Here is a 21,382-nt window from a genome sequence, read left to right on the forward strand (position 1 = left end):
ATTCCACCAGGGGTTACCAAGCCCAAGTCTCAGACAGCCCGGCTGTCTTGGCAAGGCAAATTCCCCACATTCCTCTAGTGCTCTTGAGGGGGAAATATAACTCATGAGAAAGTGGAATTCTTGATGTGTATATGTGCTTACTCAGATGCCAGCACATCTCACACAGATAGATCCTCTTCCAGGATTTTGTAAGCGAGTGGTAGAGCCCATTTCCATATCCGTGGGAGAGTGTCTGTGCCAAAAATGCTGTTAGGAGAGTCAGCGCCCTCTACTTTCCTGGCCTGGAAACACCACAATGGTGGGAAAGGACCCTGGGGTGCAGGAAATCCGGAGGCTCTGTTAAAATCCACAGCTGACCCAAGCTTGTACTGAGGGAGACTGCAGCTCCTTGCTGTTTAAATGGTGAGTGTGCGAGGGGCTGGATTCCCTCCATCTAGCTGGCTCTCTGTATGTTTTATATCTGTGAACGAGCCAGAAAGGACGAGGATTTACAATAAAACCCCAGGGTTTTGCAGCATCTACTGGCCCCATGCCCAAGAAAGTAATGAGCAGTGGTACTCTCTCCTGCCCATGACCCTGGCCAGCAGGCCTAGGCAAGGCAAGACAATGGAGGGCCACTTGCCCTAGAGGAACCTCCTGCTGATTAGCAGCCCTCCGACCACACCCGTGCCTGGGAATGCTGCTTCGAGAGGCTTGGCTGGTTCCAAGGCTTCCTGCCGAGTGGAAGCTGCAACTTCTCCCACTCGGGCATCGTGGCTTTTCCAAGGGGCCTCTGGAGCTGGCACAGCCAAGAAACTGGCTCAGCTTACAAGCTGAGACCGTGCTGCCACCCCCTCTACCTCATTGCCTGCCAAGACAGCAGCACTGCACAGGGTCCAGGGCAGGGGAGTGTGTGTGTGTGCGCGCGCGCGCGTGTGCATGTGTGGGTTGGTGAAAGATATTCGGGTGGGGGATGGGAGGAACACTGGTAAGCCAAACTGCTTGGACAACCTTGCAGTTTTGCAAAGAGGCACAAAACAATCCGTTTTTGTTTTTTTGGAAGATTTTTCTTTTTCATTTATTGGGGAAGGATGGGGGGTAGGTAAACCGATCTCCTCTCTGCTGGGAAAAGAAAAACCCAACCCGCCAAGCAAACCCATAACAACAATGCCCTTCTCTCTCTGGGACCAATTTCCAGACTGCACAGCAGTCCTGACAAGGTCAACAAGCTGGAGCTGTAAGCAGAAGATCTTTATCTATGTGGGAAATAGGAAAATCATTTGACTGATAAAAGGAAATACAATAAATAGCATCTAAATTCCTGGCTGCATTCCCCCGGGCCCCTCCTCTGCTGGAGAAAGTGTGTGGGGCAGGAATACATGTGCTGCTCCAGCATGTTTAAAAATAGCATACAGCACACAGCCCTTTCTTACCTTCCAGAAAGACTTCATTACTGGATCCTCAGCTCAGAGCCTGCAGAGCTGCTGCCGGCACTTTCTTCTCCCTGAGCTGGGTTTTTCTTTTTTGGAAGCGTTGAGGCAGTGCTTATGATATATTTTACTCATGGGCCAGCTCCTGCTCAGCTAGTTTGAATCTAGGCACGTCTGCATCTCACATTGAAAGTCCATTGTATTTAATGGGGTGTTAACTCTGTTTATTCTCTGGGACTTGTGCTGTGATTTTACACTCTGCAAAACTAGAAACTTGAACCTGAAGTGATGTTCCTTGTTTGCCTTCCCCACCCCAGGGGCTGCAGCCCCCACGCACCTCTGATTCTCAGTGTTCCTCCAGCTCGCATGGCCATGGGGTTCAGACCCACTTCTCCCAATTGTTAACATTGGGGTGACCCGAGGCCAGTCTTCATCTCCTGGAGACCCGTTTGTCTCATCTGTTCAGTGGGGATTTTAGTGGATCCTAAAACATTCCGCTGGGTTCTATAAAGACACCCGTTCTATTATTCCCAGCCGGGCCATTTGTACAACATCTCGGTAATCAATTTAACCTCTGCAGACCTCCATCTTTCTGAGGGGACTTCCATTAGATTGTAAAGTCCACTAGTAAGACTGTGTCTTCACTATGTGGGTGTGATTTTCTCACTCCATTATTCCTTGCACATTCATTAGTTAGCATTCTGCTCGAAGGAGGAGCTTTCTCTTTTCTCCATTTATTTATTCACAGTCCTTGGTCCTAACAGGTGCTGAATCAATATCAGGTGATTGAATGACTAGATGATCTCTTCTAGCTCTGAATCTCCAAGTCTGGATTGAAAGAAATAAAGCACATGCAGTTTCTAATAAACTGTAAAGGTCTTCAATTGTTCTCACCTGATCTAGGGATCTTTGAGAGACCCTATTGCTCAAGCATCATCTACATTTTCGTCTTCTTTCTCTGGGAGCTGGGCTTTCCCTCTGCCAGCAGATAGCTTAACTCTGAATCTCTGGGCCCCTCCCTCTCATGAGTTCCTGATCTCTATTTCCAGCTCCCTCAGGCCTTCTCCATCTGGAATCCTGCAGAATCCTCAAACTCGATTTGTCCAAAGTAAAGTGCATATTCTCCCCCAAACCCACATTTCTTTCTGCAGCCACCAGCTCAGTTAAGAGCTCCGCTGCCCACTCAAGCTAGAGGACCTCCCTTGCTCACTGCCATCCTCCACCCCGCTGCATCCTGTCATTCACAGGGTCCGCTCCATTCAGGGGGCCTCCTTACCATCCCCAGGGCTGACCTTTGCATTCTGAACTCCCACAAGAACACACTGTTTTTTCATCTTCTTCCTCTATTAATTAGTTCCTTCATATCCTCTTAACTGTCCTTAGTACCTCCTGTCTCTCATTTGTCCCTTCCCCAGTCCCTGCCCCCATCTGTTATCCACACTACCTCAAGAGTAATCTTTCTAAAATGCAAGTCTAATCTTGCAAATATCGCTCCTCTATTTTAAATGAGATAATAGTTATGTTCACTGCTTTTACTTATCTCATTTGAGCCTTGTGATAATGATAAGCATTATACCTATTTTTCAGATGCAACTGAGTCTTAGGTTAAAGGATCCAAGGCCCCATAGCTATTACACCTTGCAGCATCAGGATTTGAACCCAGGTCCGTCTTATACTGCAAAACCCATGTTCAAAAGTAAATGGCGGGAGGCGGGGCAAGATGGCAGACTGGTGAGCTGTATGTTTTAGTTACTCCTCCAGGAAAGTAGGTACAAAGCCAGGAACTGCGTGGACTGGACACCACAGAGCAATCTGTCTTTGGGCATACTTCATACAACACTCATGAAAACCTGGAACTGCTGAGATCAGCGAAATCTGTAAGTTTTTGCGGCCAGGGGACCCGCGCCCCTCCCTGCCAGGCTCAGTCCCGGGGGAGGAGGGGCTGTCAGCTCCAGGAAGGAGAAGGGAGAATTGCAGTGGCTGCTCTTATCGGAAACTCATTCTACTGATTCAAACTCCAACCATAGATAGACTGAGACCAGACACCAGAGACTCTGAGAGCAGCCAGCCCAGCAGAGAGGAGACAGGCATAGAAAAAAAACAACACGAAAAACTCCAAAATAAAAGCAGAGGATTTTTGGAGTTCTGGTGAACACAGAAAGGGGAAGGGTGGAGCTCAGGCCTTGAGGCGCATATGCAAATCCCGAAGCAAAGCTGATCTCTCTGCCCTGTGCACCTTTCCTTAATGGCCCTGGTTGCTTTGTCTATTAGCATTTCAATAACCCATTAGATCTCTGAGGAGGGACGTTTTTTTTCTTTTCTTTTTTTTTTTTTTTAAATCCTTTTTGCTTTTTCTAAAACAATTACTCTAAGAAGCTCAATACAGAAAGCTTCAAAGAATTGAAATTTGGGCACGTCAAGTCAAGAGCAGAACTAAGAGAGCTCTGAAACAAAAGGCAATATTCCAGTGGCTGAGAAAATTCACTAAACAACACAACTTCCCAAGAAAAGGGGGGTGTCCGCTCACAGCCACCATCCTGGTGGACAGGAAACACTCCTGCCCATCGCCAGCCCCATAGCCCAGAGCTGCCCCAGACAACCCAGTGTGACGGAAGTGCTTCAAATAACAGGCACACACCACAAAACTGGGCGTGGACATTAGCCTTCCCTGCAACCTCAGCTGAATGTCCCAGAGCTGGGAAGGGGGAGCAGTGTGAATTAACAGAGCCCCATTCAGCCATCATTTGAGCAGACTGGGAGCCTCCCAACACAGCCCAGCAGCCCAGAACTGCCCTGGGGGGACGGCACTCACCTGTGACATAGCACAGTCATCCCTCAACAGAGGACCCGGGGTGCACAGCCTGGAAGAGGGGCCCACTTGCAAGTCTCAGTAGCAGAGACAAACTGTGGCAGGACTGAACTGAAGGATTAGACTATTGCAGTAGCTTTAAAACTCTAGGAACATCAGGGAGATTTGATTGTTAGGGCCACCCCCCCTCCCCGACTGCCCAGAAACACGCCCCACATACAGGGCAGGCAACACCAACTACACACGCAAGCTTGGTACACCAATTGGGCCCCACAAGACTCACTCCCCCACTCACCAAAAAGGCTAAGCAGGGGAGATCTGGCTTGTGGAGAACAGGTGGCTCGTGGACGCCACCTGCTGGTTAGTTAGAGAAAGTGTACTCCACGAAGCTGTAGATCTGATAAATTAGAGATAAGGACTTCAACTGGTCTACAAACCCTAAAAGAACCCTATCAAGTTCAGCAAATGCCACGAGGCCAAAAACAACAGAAAATTATAAAGCATATGAAAAAACCAGATGATATGGATAACCCAAGCCCAAGCACCCAAATCAAAAGACCAGAAGAGACACACCTAGAGCAGCTACTCAAAGAACTAAAGATGAACAATGAGACCATAGTACGGGATATGAAGGAAATCAAGAAGACCCTAGAAGAGCATAAAGAAGACATTGCAAGACTAAATAAAAAAATGGATGATCTTATGGAAATTAAAGAAACTGTTGACCAAATTAAAAAGATTCTGGACACTCATAGTACAAGACTAGAGGAAGTTGAACAACGAATCAGTGACCTGGAAGATGACAGAATGGAAAATGAAAGCATAAAAGAAAGAATGGGGAAAAAAATTGAAAAACTCGAAATGGACCTCAGGGATATGATAGATAATATGAAACGTCCGAATATAAGACTCATTGGTGTCCCAGAAGGGGAAGAAAAGGGTAAAGGTCTAGGAAGAGTATTCAAAGAAATTGTTGGGGAAAACTTCCCAAATCTTCTAAACAACATAAATACACAAATCATAAATGCTCAGCGAACTCCAAATAGAATAAATCCAAAAAAACCCACTCCAAGACATATACTGATCACACTGTCAAACATAGAAGAGAAGGAGCAAGTTCTGAAAGCAGCAAGAGAAAAGCAATTCACCACATACAAAGGAAACAGCATAAGACTAAGTAGTGACTACTCAGCAGCCACCATGGAGGCGAGAAGGCAGTGGCACGATATATTTAAAATTCTGAGTGAGAGGAATTTCCAGCCAAGAATACTTTATCCAGCAAAGCTCTCCTTCAAATTTGAGGGAGAGCTTAAACTTTTCACAGACAAAGAAATGCTGAGAGAATTTGCTAACAAGAGACCTGCCCTACTGGAGATACTAAAGGGAGCCCTACAGACAGAGAAACAAAGACAGGACAGAGAGACTTGGAGAAAGGTTCAGTACTAAAGAGATTCGGCATGGGTACAATAAAGGATATTAATAGAGAGAGGGAAAAATATGGCAAACATAATCCAAAGGATAAGATGGCCGAGTCAAGAAATGCCTTCACGGTTTTAACGTTGAATGTAAATGGATTAAACTCCCCAATTAAATGATATAGATTCGCAGAATGGATCAAAAAAAATGAGCCATCAATATGTTGCATACAAGAGACTCATCTTAGACACAGGGACACAAAGAAACTGAAAGTGAAAGGATGGAAAAAAATATTTCATGCAAGCTACAGCCAAAAGAAAGCAGGTGTAGCAATATTAATCTCAGATAAAATAGACTTCAAATGCAGGGATGTTTTGAGAGACAAAGAAGGCCACTACATACTAATAAAAGGGGCAATTCAGCAAGAAGAAATAACAATCGTAAATGTCTATGCACCCAATCAAGGTGCCACAAAATACATGAGAGAAACATTGGCAAAACTAAAGGAAGCAATTGATGTTTCCACAATAATTGTGGGAGACTTCAACACATCACTCTCTCCTATAGATAGATCAACCAGACAGAAGACCAATAAGGAAATTGAAAACCTAAACAATCTGATAAATGAATTAGATTTAACAGACATCTACAGGACATTACATCCCAAATCACCAGGATACACATACTTTTCTAGTGCTCACGGAACTTTCTCCAGAATAGATCATATGCTGGGACATAAAACAAGCCTCAATAAATTTAAAAAGATTGAAATTATTCAAAGCACATTCTCTGACCACAATGGAATACAATTAGAAGTTAATAACCATCAGAGACTTAGAAAATTCACAAATACCTGGAGGTTAAACAACACACTCCTAAACAATCAGTGGGTTAAAGAAGAAATAGCAAGAGAAATTGCTAAATATATAGAGACGAATGAAAATGAGAACACAACATACCAAAACCTATGGGATGCAGCAAAAGCAGTGCTAAGGGGGAAATTTATAGCACTAAACGCATATATTAAAAAGGAAGAAAGAGCCAAAATCAAAGAACTAATGGATCAACTGAAGAAGCTAGAAAATGAACAGCAAACCAATCCTAAACCAAGTACAAGAAAAGAAATAACAAGGATTAAAGCAGAAATAAATGACATAGAGAACAAAAAAACAATAGAGAGGATAAATATCACCAAAAGTTGGTTCTTTGAGAAGATCAACAAGATTGACAAGCCCCTAGCTAGACTGACAAAATCAAAAAGAGAGAAGACCCATATAAACAAAATAATGAATGAAAAAGGTGACATAACTGCAGATCCTGAAGAAATTAAAAAAATTATAAGAGGATATTATGAACAACTGTATGGCAACAAACTGGATAATGTAGAAGAAATGGACAATTTCCTGGAAACATATGAACAACCTAGACTGACCAGAGAAGAAATAGAAGACCTCAACCAACCCATCACAAGCAAAGAGATCCAATCAGTCATCAAAAATCTTCCCACAAATAAATGCCCAGGGCCAGATGGCTTCACAGGGGAATTCTACCAAACTTTCCAGAAAGAACTGACACCAATCTTACTCAAACTCTTTCAAAACATTGAAAAAAATGGAACACTACCTAACTCATTTTATGAAGCTAACATCAATCTAATACCAAAACCAGGCAAAGATGCTACAAAAAAGGAAAACTACCGGCCAATCTCCCTAATGAATATAGATGCAAAAATCCTCAACAAAATACTTGCAAATCGAATCCAAAGACACATTAAAAAAATCATACACCATGACCAAGTGGGGTTCATTCCAGGCATGCAAGGATGGTTCAACATAAGAAAAACAATCAATGTATTACAACACATTAAAAACTCAAAAGGGAAAAATCAATTGATCATCTCAATAGATGCTGAAAAAGCATTTGACAAAATCCAACATCCCTTTTTGATAAAAACACTTCAAAAGGTAGGAATTGAAGGAAACTTCCTCAACATGATAAAGAGCATATATGAAAAACCCACAGCCAGCATAGTACTCAATGGTGAGAGACTGAAAGCCTTCCCTCTAAGATCAGGAACAAGACAAGGATGCCTGCTGTCACCACTGTTATTCAACATTGTGCTGGAAGTGCTAGCCAGGGCAATCCGGCAAGACAAAGAAATAAAAGGCATCCAAATTGGAAAAGAAGAAGTAAAACTGTCATTGTTTGCAGATGATATGATCTTATATCTAGAAAACCCTGAGAAATCAACGATACACCTACTAGAGCTAATAAACAAATTTAGCAAAGTAGCGGGATACAAGATTAATGCACATAAGTCAGTAATGTTTCTATATGCTAGAAATGAACAAACTGAAGAGACACTCAAGAAAAAGATACCATTTTCAATAGCAACTAAAAAAATCAAGTACCTAGGAATAAACTTAACCAAAGATGTAAAAGACCTATACAAAGAAAACTACATAACTCTACTAAAAGAAATAGAAGGGGACCTTAAAAGATGGAAAAATATTCCATGTTCATGGATAGGAAGGCTAAATGTCATTAAGATGTCAATTCTACCCAAACTCATCTACAGATTCAATGCAATCCCAATCAAAATTCCAACAACCTACTTTGCAGACTTGGAAAAGCTAGTTATCAAATTTATTTGGAAAGGGAAGATGCCTCGAATTGCTAAAGACACTCTAAAAAAGAAAAACGAAGTGGGAGGACTTACACTCCCTGACTTTGAAGCTTATTATAAAGCCACAGTTGCCAAAACAGCATGGTACTGGCACAAAGATAGACATATAGATCAATGGAATCGAATTGAGAATTCAGAGATAGACCCTCAGATCTATGGCCGACTGATCTTTGATAAGGCCCCCAAAGTCACCGAACTGAGCCATAATGGTCTTTTCAACAAATGGGGCTGGGAGAGTTGGATATCCATATCCAAAAGAATGAAAGAGGACCCCTACCTCACCCCCTACACAAAAATTAACTCAAAATGGACCAAAGATCTCAATATAAAAGAAAGTACCATAAAACTCCTAGAAGATAATGTAGGAAAACATCTTCAAGACCTTGTATTAGGCGGCCACTTCCTAGACTTTACACCCAAAGCACAAGCAACAAAAGAGAAAATAGATAAATGGGAACTCCTCAAGCTTAGAAGTTTCTGCACCTCAAAGGAATTTCTCAAAAAGGTAAAGAGGCAGCCAACTCAATGGGAAAAAATTTTTGGAAACCATGTATCTGACAAAAGACTGATATCTTGCATATACAAAGAAATCCTACAACTCAATGACAATAGTACAGACAGCCCAATTATAAAATGGGCAAAAGATATGAAAAGACAGTTCTCTGAAGAGGAAATACAAATGGCCAAGAAACACATGAAAAAATGTTCAGCTTCACTAGCTATTAGAGAGATGCAAATTAAGACCACAATGAGATACCATCTAACACCGGTTAGAATGGCTGCCATTAAACAAACAGGAAACTACAAATGCTGGAGGGGCTGTGGAGAAATTGGAACTCTTATTCATTGTTGGTGGGACTGTATAATGGTTCAGCCACTCTGGAAGTCAGTCTGGCAGTTCCTTAGAAAACTAGATATAGAGCTACCATTCGATCCAGCGATTGTACTTCTTGGTATATACCCGGAAGATCGGAAAGCAGTGACACGAACAGGTATCTGCACGCCAATGTTCATAGCAGCATTATTCACAATTGCCAAGAGATGGAAACAACCCAAATGTCCTTCAACAGATGAGTGGATAAATAAAATGTGGTATATACACACGATGGAATACTACGCGGCAGTAAGAAGGAACGATCTGGTGAAACATATGACAACATGGATGAACCTTGAAGACATAATGCTGAGCGAAATAAGCCAGGCACAAAAAGAGAAATATTATATGCTACCACTAATGTGAACTTTGAAAAATGTAAAACAAATGGTTTATAATGTAGAATGTAGGGGAACTAGCAGTAGAGAGCAATTAAGGAAGGGGGAACAATAATCCAAGAAGAACAGATAAGCTATTTAACGTTCTGGGGATGCCCAGAAATGACTATGGTCTGTTAATTTCTGATGGATGTAGTAGGAACAAGTTCACTGAAATGTTGCTATATTATGTAACTTTCTTGGGGTAAAGTAGGAACATGTTGGAAGTTAAGCAGTTATCTTAGGTTAGTTGTCTTTTTCTTACTCCCTTGCTATGGTCTCTTTGAAATGTTCTTTTATTGTATGTTTGTTTTCTTTTTAACTTTTTTTTTCATACAGTTGATTTGAAAAAAGAAGGGAAAGTTAAAAAAAAAAAAAAAAGAAAAGAAAAAAGACAAACAAGGAAAAAAAAAAAAAAAGATGTAGTGCCCCCTTGAGGAGCCTGTGGAGAATGCAGGGGTATTCGCCTACCCCACCTCCATGGTTGCTAACATGACCACAGACATAGGGGACTGGTGGTTTGATGGGTTGAGCCCTCTACCATAAGTTTTACCCTTGGGAAGATGGTTGCTGCAAAGGAGAGGCTAGGCCTCCCTGTATTTGTGCCTAAGAGTCTCCTCCTGAATGCCTCTTTGTTGCTCAGATGTGGCCCTCTCTCTCTGGCTAAGCCAACTTGAAAGGTGAAATCACTGCCCTCCCCCCTACGTGGGATCAGACACCCAGGGAAGTGAATCTCCCTGGCAACGTGGAATATGACTCCCGGGGAGGAATGTAGACCCGGCATCGTGTGATGGAGAACATCTTCTTGACCAAAACGGGGATGTGAAAGGAAATGAAATAAGCTTCAGTGGCAGAGAGATTCCAAAACGAGCCGAGAGATCACTCTGGTGGGCACTCTTACGCACACTTTAGACAACCTTTTTTAGGTTCTAAAGAATTGGGGTAGCTGGTGGTGGATATCTGAAACTATTAAACTACAACCCAGAACCCATGAATCTCGAAGACAGTTGTATAAAAATGTAGCTTATGAGGGGTGACAGTGGGATTGGGAATGCCATAAGGACCAAACTCCACTTTGTCTAGTTTATGGATGGATGTGTAGAAAAGTAGGGGAAGCAAACAAACAGACAAAGGTACCTAGTGTTCTTTTTTACTTCAATTGCTCTTTTTCACTCTAATTATTATTCTTGTTATTTTTGTGTGTGTGCTAATGAAGGTGTCAGGGATTGATTTAGGTGATGAATGCACAACTATGTAATGGTACTGTAAACAATCGAAAGTACAATTTGTTTTGTATGACTGCGTGGTATGTGAATATATCTCAATAAAATGATGATAAAAAAAAAAAAAAAAGTAAATGGCACACAGCAGGTGGAGCAAGGTTGTTTGCCTTTCATTCCCTCTGATAGGAATAGTGCAGTTACTCAGGCCTGTCTCTTCCCGTCTTTGTATCCTCACTGCCTAGCATGTTGCCTGGAACATAGTAGGCCCTCAATAAAAGTCTGCTAAACTTCCTTCAACCCCTCATCCTTCTCCATGACTGATGCTAAATTCCATCCATTTTGCAAACTTCATAGTGTCTCATGAGAACCGTATGTGTCCCCTCCTTTCTCTCTGACTTCCCCATTGAAGCTGCTTTTAGCCAGGTCACCAGAGACTCCACCTTCCCAGATCCCCAAACACTTTCTTGTCCTCATCCTCTCAAATATCAGCAGCATGGGGCATAGTTCCCCTCTTTCCTCTTGGCTTCTGGCATTCCCATCTCATTTTCCTCTGGCCTCTACGCAAGCCTTCTGGTCCTCTACCTGACCCCAGCTTCATTCTCTTCTTTCTCTATGTTCCTTTCCTGGAAGGACTTGTCTATCTCCATAGATTAAAATTCTATCTCCATCTTCAGTGCTCAGCTCTAGACTCAAATATTTAATTGCCTACTTGACAATCTCACTTGAGTGATTCTTGGGTATCTGAGGCTTTAAAACCTAACAATCAATGTTCAGTTTTACCCCCTCTCCCTAAGCCTCTCCTTTCTCAGTCTTTCCCCTTTCAGTAAAAGGCACAAAAATAATGGCTCCCTTTCCTGGGATATCAGAAAAAAAGAGATGAGAAGAGCAGGTGTCCTGGAAGCTATGTTGGAAGAATGGTCCAATACAGGGTATCAGAATATCACAGATTCCTATATCTGACTTGGGTTTGGGAAAGACCAGATTCTTTAATCTGGCATTCAATGCCCAGGATGATCCAGCCCCACATACTTTTTATCTCACGCCTTGATCAGAAATGGGCAACTATGGGCTGTGGGCCACATCTGGTCCACCACATGTTTTTGTACATGTTTTTGTAGAATGATTGTTTGCATTTTAAATGGTTGAAAAAAATCTAAAAAAATCTAAAGAAAAATATTTTGTATCCCTTGAAAATTACATGAAATTCAAATTTCAGGCTCCATAGATAAAGTTTTATTGAAACAGTCACATTCATATACATATCATCTATGACTGCCTTCTGGCTACAATGGCAGTCATGGATAATACGTAACACAGACTTATGACCTGCAAAGCCTAAAATATTGACCATCTGACCAGAAAGTTTGCCAACCCCTGCTCTAGCTGAATCAAGCCCATCCTCTGTCCCCTAAAAAGATGTGGCAAACTTCCAGTTTTACACACACTGCTCTCTGTTCCTATCTAAATCCTGCCTGCTTTCAGGCCTCACCAATCTAGCCTCTTCTGGAATATTCCACATCTCTTCCAGTCAAAAGCTTTGGTCTTTCGTAAACCCTCTAGTGCCATGTAAGTAAGACTTGCCACCCAGGGCCCCATACTGACTGTTGTTTCCTTTTGTAATGCAGATCATGTGTCCTTTCCAGACAGGGAGCAACACGAGGACAGGACGGCATCTTGTTTACCTTGTATCCCAGGACCTGGTGCAATGCCCAGTCACATTTTAAGTGCTGGGGAATAGACGGTGGAAAACTGCTTTCTGGGTGTTCATATCCTCGCTTGACATTCCCCTGTTTACATCTGAGAAAGAGCTTTCCACTTATTTACTTGGGTATTCTATTTAAGGAGGATGTGACTTTTATCCAAGTACCTTCTAATTTATCTCCAGGAGATACTGAAGATGGGGCATAGACAGACAAGTTGCAAGAATGGTTTTATGGGACCTCCTGGGCTTGAGGAGCAGTGAGGTGGGAAAGGCCCTGAGCTCTAATCCCAGCTCGGCCACTTACCATCCTTGTGCTCTCAATTTCATTTCACCTGTCCTTCCTCAGTCCCATCATCTGTAAAATTGTTGATTGAAAAACAGATATCTGCTTGAGCAGAAGATTCCCTGAAGTTCTTTCCAGCTACAAAATCTAAGGATCCTGGTTTTCTTAAAAGCCCCCAGCATGGTGAAAATTCCCAAGCCACCTCCCAGGAGAGGCAGCCTCAACCTAAGCTGGCCATCCTTGAGCTCCTGCCTACTAAGGGCCTTCTTATGTTCATTCTTCTTTAAATAGCACAGCAACCCTGAGGGAGAGGCTTTATTATCTGCATTTGGCAGACCAGGAGAGTGAGACCCAAGAGGAGAAGTGATGTGCCCAGGCGAGGCAGGCATGTCACATGAGTCTAGGGCCACCATTGTTTGTGCCAGCGGTGCTGCCTGGGACTGCAGTGCATCAGTGATTCCCAAACTCTGGTATTTGAGTCACCTGGGGATCTTGTTAAAACAGACTTTGATTCTGTCAGTCTGGGGTGGGGACCAGAATTCTGTATTTCTAACAAGCTCCCAGGTGATACAGACGCTGCTGGAGTCTGGACCACACTTTGAAGAGCAAGGCCGCCTATAACCTGTGCAGTTGTCCATGTCCGCCCTGCCGAGCGCACGGCTCAAAAGCAGCAGGGCTGTGGCTTAAATTTAAGTTTCCTGACTCAAAGTCCAGTGTACTCTCTGCTAAGAAGCACCTCCATTCTGGGTATGTGGATACCTGGGAATATGAAGAAAGTTTGGTAAGTAAAGACTTATTACTAAGCCCTTCCCTGTTGGCTCGGAGCCCTCAGCCCCTTGGAGCAGATGTGGGTGTCTGCATAGGTGTGGGAGCCCCGTGGGAACAAGGGGGAGATGGGGAGCACATGTCCAGCCCAGTGGCGACCTAGGGCCCAGAGGAATGAGGAAAGGCTGCAGCTAGCAGGGTGGCTATGAGTGAGGTGTTCTTCCTGGCAGGGGGAGAGAAGTGGGATAATGCTTGCAAGGAGAGATGCCGAGCTGCAGCCTGGGAGGCCTTAATTCCCAGGATCCTCCCTGCTGCAGCTGAGCTGGCCCGGGGCCTGTTTCTGTTATCTGTTTCTGTTTGCTTGGAACAGCCTGACATTTTCCAAGGAACCCTTTACACATGGGTTCTCCTTCTGGCCTCTCAATGGTAATTGCCCAACAGACACAGGTGCTTCCCGCTGGGGCTTGAGTCTCTCAGTTGGAGAAATCAACACAATATAATAAACTGAGGAAAGCTTTGTAAACTATAGAAAGCTGTGCAAATGCCAGGAGTCGTTGGAGTAAAAGGTGGGCCTGCAGTGAGATGCAGTGCTGGAGGGGTATTAGAAGGGCAGCAGCAAAAGTTAAGTGCTTCTGTTGGAGAAGCCTGGGAGGCCTCGGGGGAAACCAGCAACAGAAAGCTGGGTGTTGCAGACAAACAGGAGGGGATGGGAAGAGCAGAAAATTTGGAGGTGGGGAGCTGGGTTTAAAAGCTGACCTGCCCCTCACCGGATGTAAGTGGAGGTGTTAGCGCAGTCTGTGTGAGTTGACTTCCTGAGGCTCACAGTCGGTGTGGCAACCACTGAGCACTGAGCTGGGGAAGTGAGTTCCATGGAGTCCCAGACTGACCTCCATCAAATGCCTTCCTCTCTTGGGACCTTGGTTTCCCTGTGTGAATAGTGAGGAGGGGTTGGAATGGATGGTCCAGCCTGGAGCCTGTGCCCCAGACAGCCACAGGCTCTGACCAGCAGGGCCTGAGCTGGGATGGAAGGGGGAAGTGGAGCTGGGACTGAAAGGGGTCTGCAAGGGCGGGGATCTGGGAGCTGTCAGGAGAGGTTGTGAGGCCGTTGATGGGCCCTTGCCCAACTGACAGTGTCCACTGTGAGGCTTGCCCCAGTCAACAAGCAGTGCTTCCGGGGCCAAGGTGAAGGAACTCATCCTATCCAGGTGGGTTCCTGGAGTCGTTGGCCTCTCCAAGCATCTTCCCTCCAAGTGTCTCCTGTGGCCCAAGGGCTTCAGGGCTGCCCGGTCACCAGGTGCCCAGCTAGATGGGGGAAGGGCCTTACGGGGCTGGGTCTGGGCACCATGGTGAGCCTGGAGGGCTTTGGTCACAGGACTCTGCCCTACCCTCCCTGCTCCCAAGTCCCTAGGCAAGAGAACCAGTAAGACTCACTGAGGTCTGCGTCCTCACTAGCCTAATACCTGTTCCTTTGTATGTTCCAGAAACTCAGGGCAGTCACACTGGATTCACCAGCTGGAGAAATGGGGACATGTGCTGGGAGTAAGTAATGATATAAAGCAGGCTGCAGGGGCTGTGGGGTCAGGGGGTATGTCCATGGAGAAGTACACCCCATTTCACAGATGGGGAGACAGAGGCTCAGGGGCGGAGCCTTGCTCAGGGTCCCATGGGAGTAGGCGGCAGAGCTAGATCTGGAACCTAGCAGTGTAGCTTCTTTCTGCCATACCACTCTCTTCTTATACTGACCATATAGCTACTATTTCAAATTGCAGTTGTTTCCATCTTCTGGGTCTAACTCTGTCCTGGGACAGCCTTTCCAAAATTGGAAGCCAGTGCCCCTGTCCCCTGGAGTCTCCTGGCTGCCAGGCTAAACACCCCCCAGTTTCTTCAACCATTTCTCCCATATATCTAGGGATGTCAGATTTAGCAAATAATAATAATAATACAGGACACTCAGTTAAATGTGAATTTCAGATGAAAACAAAATAATTTTTTAGTGTAAGTATTCCCTGTACAATATTTGGGACACGCCTTCCTTCCAGCCCCCATCCTGGCCGACCCCTCTCTGGGAAAGCTCGGGAAGGGCTGGAGAAAGTTCAGGGGTGTCACAGGCTGCGATGTTTGGGTCACCGTGTCTTTAATGGGCAGCCCCTAATGGCTGCACCACTCTGCCTCCACCCTTGCCCGTCCACTGCCTTTTGGCCAGTTGTTGGTTTGCAATGCAGTGGTGGAGCGTTTGCCTCTCCCGCTGGGCTCCAGGCTGGCAGCACGTTCTCCCCGCGCGGCGAGTGTGTTTACGTCTCCACACTTCCATTCCAGCTCCGAGTGCAAGCCTGCCCTCTTGACTCTGTGTTCTTGCTTTTCATTACCGACACTCAGCTACTTTGCCTTTGTTGCTGAGCACCTAGAACACAATTTATTCTTCTCTTCCCCAGAAAGTGGGGCTTCTGGGAAGGAAGCCAAGGATTTGGAACCTGCTGCTGGAAGATACAGCTTTGCCTCTGAGCGCGTCCGCCTGCTGAGCTACAACCGCCTGCCGGTGTTCTGGTTTATGCACCTGTAGGATGGGTGTGACCTGCTTGATGGCCATAGAAGCCAGTCACTTGACAGATCCCTTCCATTCACTACCCCTCCTCTGTGCCTGGTTCACTTGGCAACTGTCTGAGATGGGCTCCCCTGAAGAAGACTGAATCAGGATTCGTATGAAAGTGATTTATTAGGAGGCTATCCCAGGAACAAAAACCAGCAGAGGAATTGGGAAGTGGGACAGAGAAGTGAAGGGAAAGAAGCCAAGCATGGGTGTGGCATCAAGCAAAGTCCCACTTCGAGCTCTGAGGACACCTCAGTGTTGTCCCAATCAGGGGCAAGAAAGCTGGGTTATTTATACCTCCTCACACCCAGTCACTGGGGCTGTAAATTTCCAGGCACCTCCTGTTCTCAGAGAGCTGCAGGCAGAGTGGTCTGGTAGCCCCAGGGCCATTGTCCAACAGGGACAGGCAGGGGCCAGCTGCTGGGAGTGAAGGGCTCAGCAGGCAAACGCGGGGTGGGGGCAGTGGGGGGGTGGACATAGGGAGGGAATGCAGGGGGCGGGCAGTGTGGGGTGTAGCTCAGGAGAGAGAGAGAGATTGGGAGGTTGGGCAGGTTTTGCCTTTCGGTGACTCCCAAAGTGCATCTCTGTGAGTCCATTTGCCTCAGAAAAAAATCCTCCCTGAAGAGGCCAGTAACATACCAAACTCGCCTCACACCCCACCCCTGCAGGCACCAATCCCAAAGTTATTTTTGTCCTCCTCTAATAACAATAAGCCCATTGTATGTACTTCCTGACTAATCAGCAGTGTGGGCAGGAGGAGGGAGGGGCAGGTCCAAGGACCAAGGGCTGATCTTAGACTGAGAATGAAGGCTGAGACGACCGGCTAAGGCAAGTGTGGGGAAGACCCCGACTCCCTGGCCTGGCCGTTGCCTCCCTACCTCCTTCGCAGCGTCTGCAAGCTCAGATGGCCACCGGGGTCCTGCGCCATCACAGCCAACGCCCACGTCTGGCTAGAACCGCAGAAGTACGAGGACTGGCCAGGTCCCTTCATCGATTCTGTCGGCAGCAAGTGTTTCCTGAGCCGGATCCTGGGCGAGGCCCTTCACAGGCCTTGTTGCATTTTCCCCCATTCCCAACCCCATGGGGTAGCTATTCTGAGTCCACTTTCTCAGACAAGGGAGTTGAGGCTCGGAGAGATAACGCTGCTGAACCGAAGGCAGCAGGTAAGTGGCGGTGTCAAGTTCAAGTCCAGGCCCTTGGGCCCCAAAGCTGGGATCTTTCTCCACCTCTGAGACCTTGTCCCCGGGAGTCTACACTGCAGGTGATAAGAGGTGGGGGGACAGGCCAGTAGGCAGGTCACACACGTGCATGGGCACCGGCAGAGCAGGGACACACTCCAAATGAGAAATTTCGGAGAAATCATTCCATTTTAAAAATCTCAGCAATGATTATTTAAAAAATGGGAGAATGGGTGGTTGGGATTATTAGAACACAATAACGCATGGGTGACCTGGCGTATAACTGATGCTTAAAATACATTTCCCCTGAAAATCAGAACCAAGTGGGACTTCTTTACTCTCATTTTATGGTTTAGGACTAGCTTTGTTTTGATTTGCACGTAGTAGATGGGAGGCACTTTCTCCTTTTCCAAGCTTAGGACCCTTAAGTAAAGGTCTTCATCTGGCCCTGCCTGGCACTGGCTCCCTGGGGCCCCGCAGGGAGGGGCTGCTTCCCCTGACCTTTTCGTCCCCTTTGTTAACTCAGCAGAGATGAACCATGAACCTTCTATCCTGTGCAAAGTGTAGGGAATACAGCAGCATGAGGTCCCTACCTGCTCTCGGAGAAGTTCGCATATCCTGGCACTCTTGGTAAACAGTCAAGTGCTGTGCACCTCCGGTCGATGCTACTGTGATGAAGTTCAGTGCCTTGCCAGGACAGCTCGGGGCCGAGGGAAGGCAGTGCTGCTGAGGGGTCAGCTTCCTCTCCACGTGCCGCACGCTGCCTGCCTCTCAGCCTCCCGTGGCCACAAGGGATCACTCTTCTGAGCACAGATGGCACTCTGCCTGGGCCTCCCGTGGCTTCTGACACCCTCTGCTGGGGATGACAGCTGTTGGCACAGGTCGCCTAGGGTAGGAGTCATGTCTGAGTCCCTCGGCGTCCCCCCACCCGGCCCAGGTCTGCATACGTGGAAGCCACTCAAGAAATGTGGGTTAGAGTATTGTGAATTGAATTGACCTCAGTCAACCACAGGGGGCCATATTTTTCTAGAACACTCTCTGGGAGGAAGGGGATTCTCGGACAGATTCCACTGGCTTCTTACTATCATGCTCCTTTCTTGAGGGTGTGTCCCATGCCTACCCATTCCCACCTGGTTCTCATGCTCCCTATTCTGACCATAAACCCAGGGATTTCTGCTACCTCACATATACGCTGAGATCCCCACCCCCAGGCCCCCTCTCTGGTTGAAGACGGTTTCTCCAGCTCCCCCTTCCTACCTGATCTCCCACCACTCCTCTGTGACCCACATATGAAAGAACGTGAGCTTTGGAGTCTGGCAAACCAGATTCAAATCCAAGCTCCTTCATTTACCAGGTGGAGAACTTGAACAAGTGTTTCCCTCCCTAAGCCTCAGTTTCCCTATCTATGAAATGGGAGGTGGGTTGTTGGGATTATTTGAACCCAATCATGCAAGTTAGTGACCTGGCACATAATTAACATTTAAAATATCTTGCCCCTAAACAATCGTAACCCTTCTCTCCTTCCTTTCTTTTTCTACCCATTCATTCTATTAATGCTTATAAAGCACTTGATTTCTACTGACACGAGTCTAAGAAGACGCCATGCCTGCTCTCAAGCCCTCCCTCTAGAAGGGGAAGAGATAAAAGTGAACAGAGCTACATGCTCTGTGAATCGAGAGGAGAGTCTTCAGCTCAGCTCCAAAAGGCTTCCTAAGGAGGTGAGGCTGAGGGAGCCGTGAAGAACAGCAGGGGGTCCCCAGGAGAGGATGAGGGTGTGCAGAAGGATGGTTTTCCAAGTCAGCTAATACCACTTAAGCCTTAGGACATCTTCCAAGGCCCTGTACCTAATTTTATATTCATAATTTTATATTATTTTTCCTAGAGAGGCCCCCACATTATGTAAGCTTCGGGCCCCATAAACCTGAAGGCATCCCAGCAGCCTGTGGGAAAGCCTGGCGTGCCTTTCTGGAGGATTTTCTACCAGGGCTTTCCATCCATCTCCTCCTCCTGTTTCCCACCCTCAGAGTGTCCACTCCCTCAGCCCTGGCACCCCACAGGGGGATCTCTGGGTATACAGGGCAGTGTGTCTGCTTTCTCTCCCGAGTGGGGCTCTGTGGCACCAGGTATGCTTTCAGCCCCGGGAGGGTGGGGGGCTCATCCAGATGCCCCCCTGAAGGCCCTGCCCAGAGAGCCCCCATGCCTAGGGCCTCCTCCTCTGGACTGGGGGGCAGGCTGGGCACAAGTTCAGCCCAGCTGCCCAGGGAGGGCTGAGACCTGGTAGGGGCCTGGGTCAGGGCTTCTGCCCCTTTCCCGGGAGGAGAGGGCACTGGAAGCCGCAGCGGTGGGCAGATGCTTTCATGTTCCAGTGACTGGGATGAAGGGAAACCTTAAACTGTTTGGACTTGTAAAGTGCAGCTTAAATGAGCTGGGGGTAAGGAGGTTGCATCTAGCTAAGAGCTTTCTTCATCAGTTATGAATCTCTTACAGTTTACAGCCTGACCTCCGGGGACAGGCATGCCCGGGTGCCCCCGGCCGACTAGGGGAGACCTGAGCCCCTGGCATCACGCCTGACCCTGCCAGCCCAGCAGCTCCAGCAGCAGCCCAGCCTTTTAAGCACAGAGCCAGGGCAGACAGGCTCATTATGGTCTGGTGAGCATCCCTGCACCAGGGGCAGCCCATGAGCTTCCCAGGAATGCTGAAGCAGATGCGGAAATCACAACCTTGGGGGCTGTTAAAGGCAAGTCCCTGTGCTTTCAGCCCAATTACATGGGGCCAAACTGCTGTGCAGAAGTTGTCCGCAAACATCTTGGAAACCCAACACTGTGGTTGTTTGCTTTCTTCCTTCCTTCCTGAATAATTGAATAATTCAGTCAAAAAGCCATTAGGACCCTTTCTCCTTCCCCCGATACTTGTTGAAGGCAGCGAGGGGGTGGTGGTGGGGGCAGGAAGGAGGTGGCCAAGTGGGGTCAGGAGATTGTTTGCATACAGGGGGTTGAGTAATAAGTAAATATAATGAGGATAATGGGAGCCAGGTTTCTCATTGTTGGAGAAGGCAATAACAATTATGGAAAGAGGAAAAGCTAAAATGAATCCTGTGGCAATGGATTGGAAATAGAGGTATTTGTGTGAACCCCTGGTTTTCAATATATAGGTATAGAAATAAATATAGATGTGAGTGTATATGTACACACACACACACACATACACACACACTTTCCCTAGCCCTGAGTACTGAGAGGGCCTGGGGTTGGCAACCCCCCCATGGCAATGAGCACCCATAGTGTTTCTAAATGCCATTCTCCACTAAAAGGAACCAGGGCTCCTTGGAGAAATGGCTGGTTCTGGGCCTGGGGCAGGAGACATAGAACATCTGAAACATCTTATTGTTTCAGAAAGTTAGGAAGAATTTCAAGGATGGTGAGGACATGTCAAAAAGACCCAAGAGCCAACTTGATGTGGCTCCCAGGAGCCATATCTGGGACAATTTGAACATCAAAATAACAGTGATAGAATCCGTGATTCCATGTTAATATAAATGAATGAATGTATAAATAAATGGGGAAAAGAAAAAGTTCTTCCTTAGAGTAGAATGCAAACTAGTAAATGTAGAAGGAATAATGGAATTTTAAAAAATCGCTATTTTGTAATCATCACAGAAATGATTGAGGCACGAATCAAAAATGGATGCTGAAACTACTAGGTGAAATTTTGATGAGGAACAGGATATTTACATAGTGTAAAATTCTCTCCCACAAAATATTTATTAACTATTTAAAATTTAATAAGTATAATGTGCTTATTAATTAATTTTATAGGTGGATAAGCCAGCAGACACCAGTAATGGAACAAATTGACCATGTACAACCTGTGAGAATGCACTGAGAAGAACACAGCATCACTTCTGTGATATTCCTGCCAAAAATGCAGGTTATCAGATAAACTCAAAGAGAGAGACATTCTACAAAATAACCAGCCTGTAATCTTTAAAAATGTCTAGGTCTTGAAAGTCAGGATTGAGGAGCTGTCACTGACTGACAGAGACTAAGAGACTTGACAACTAAATGCAACATGTG

At 46.1% G+C, this 21,382-nt stretch overlaps 2 long non-coding RNA genes across 2 annotated transcripts; both read left to right on the forward strand.

Annotated features, from left to right (window-relative positions):
- The first annotated feature begins 271 nt into the window (after positions 1-271).
- LOC119533305 lies at positions 272-13,560 on the forward strand. Its single transcript, XR_005216622.1, has 3 exons — positions 272-402; positions 12,420-12,479; positions 13,494-13,560. It is a non-coding gene; the product is annotated as an uncharacterized LOC119533305 (long non-coding RNA).
- A 3,215-nt stretch (positions 13,561-16,775) lies between these two features.
- LOC119533304 lies at positions 16,776-20,041 on the forward strand. The gene is made up of 4 exons (XR_005216621.1): positions 16,776-17,294; positions 17,836-18,200; positions 18,875-19,027; positions 19,797-20,041. It is a non-coding gene; the product is annotated as an uncharacterized LOC119533304 (long non-coding RNA).
- Positions 20,042-21,382: the final 1,341 nt, after the last annotated feature.

The sequence above is a fragment of the Choloepus didactylus genome, chromosome 4, assembly GCF_015220235.1.
Source record: "Choloepus didactylus isolate mChoDid1 chromosome 4, mChoDid1.pri, whole genome shotgun sequence".
Lineage (NCBI taxonomy): Eukaryota > Metazoa > Chordata > Mammalia > Pilosa > Megalonychidae > Choloepus > Choloepus didactylus.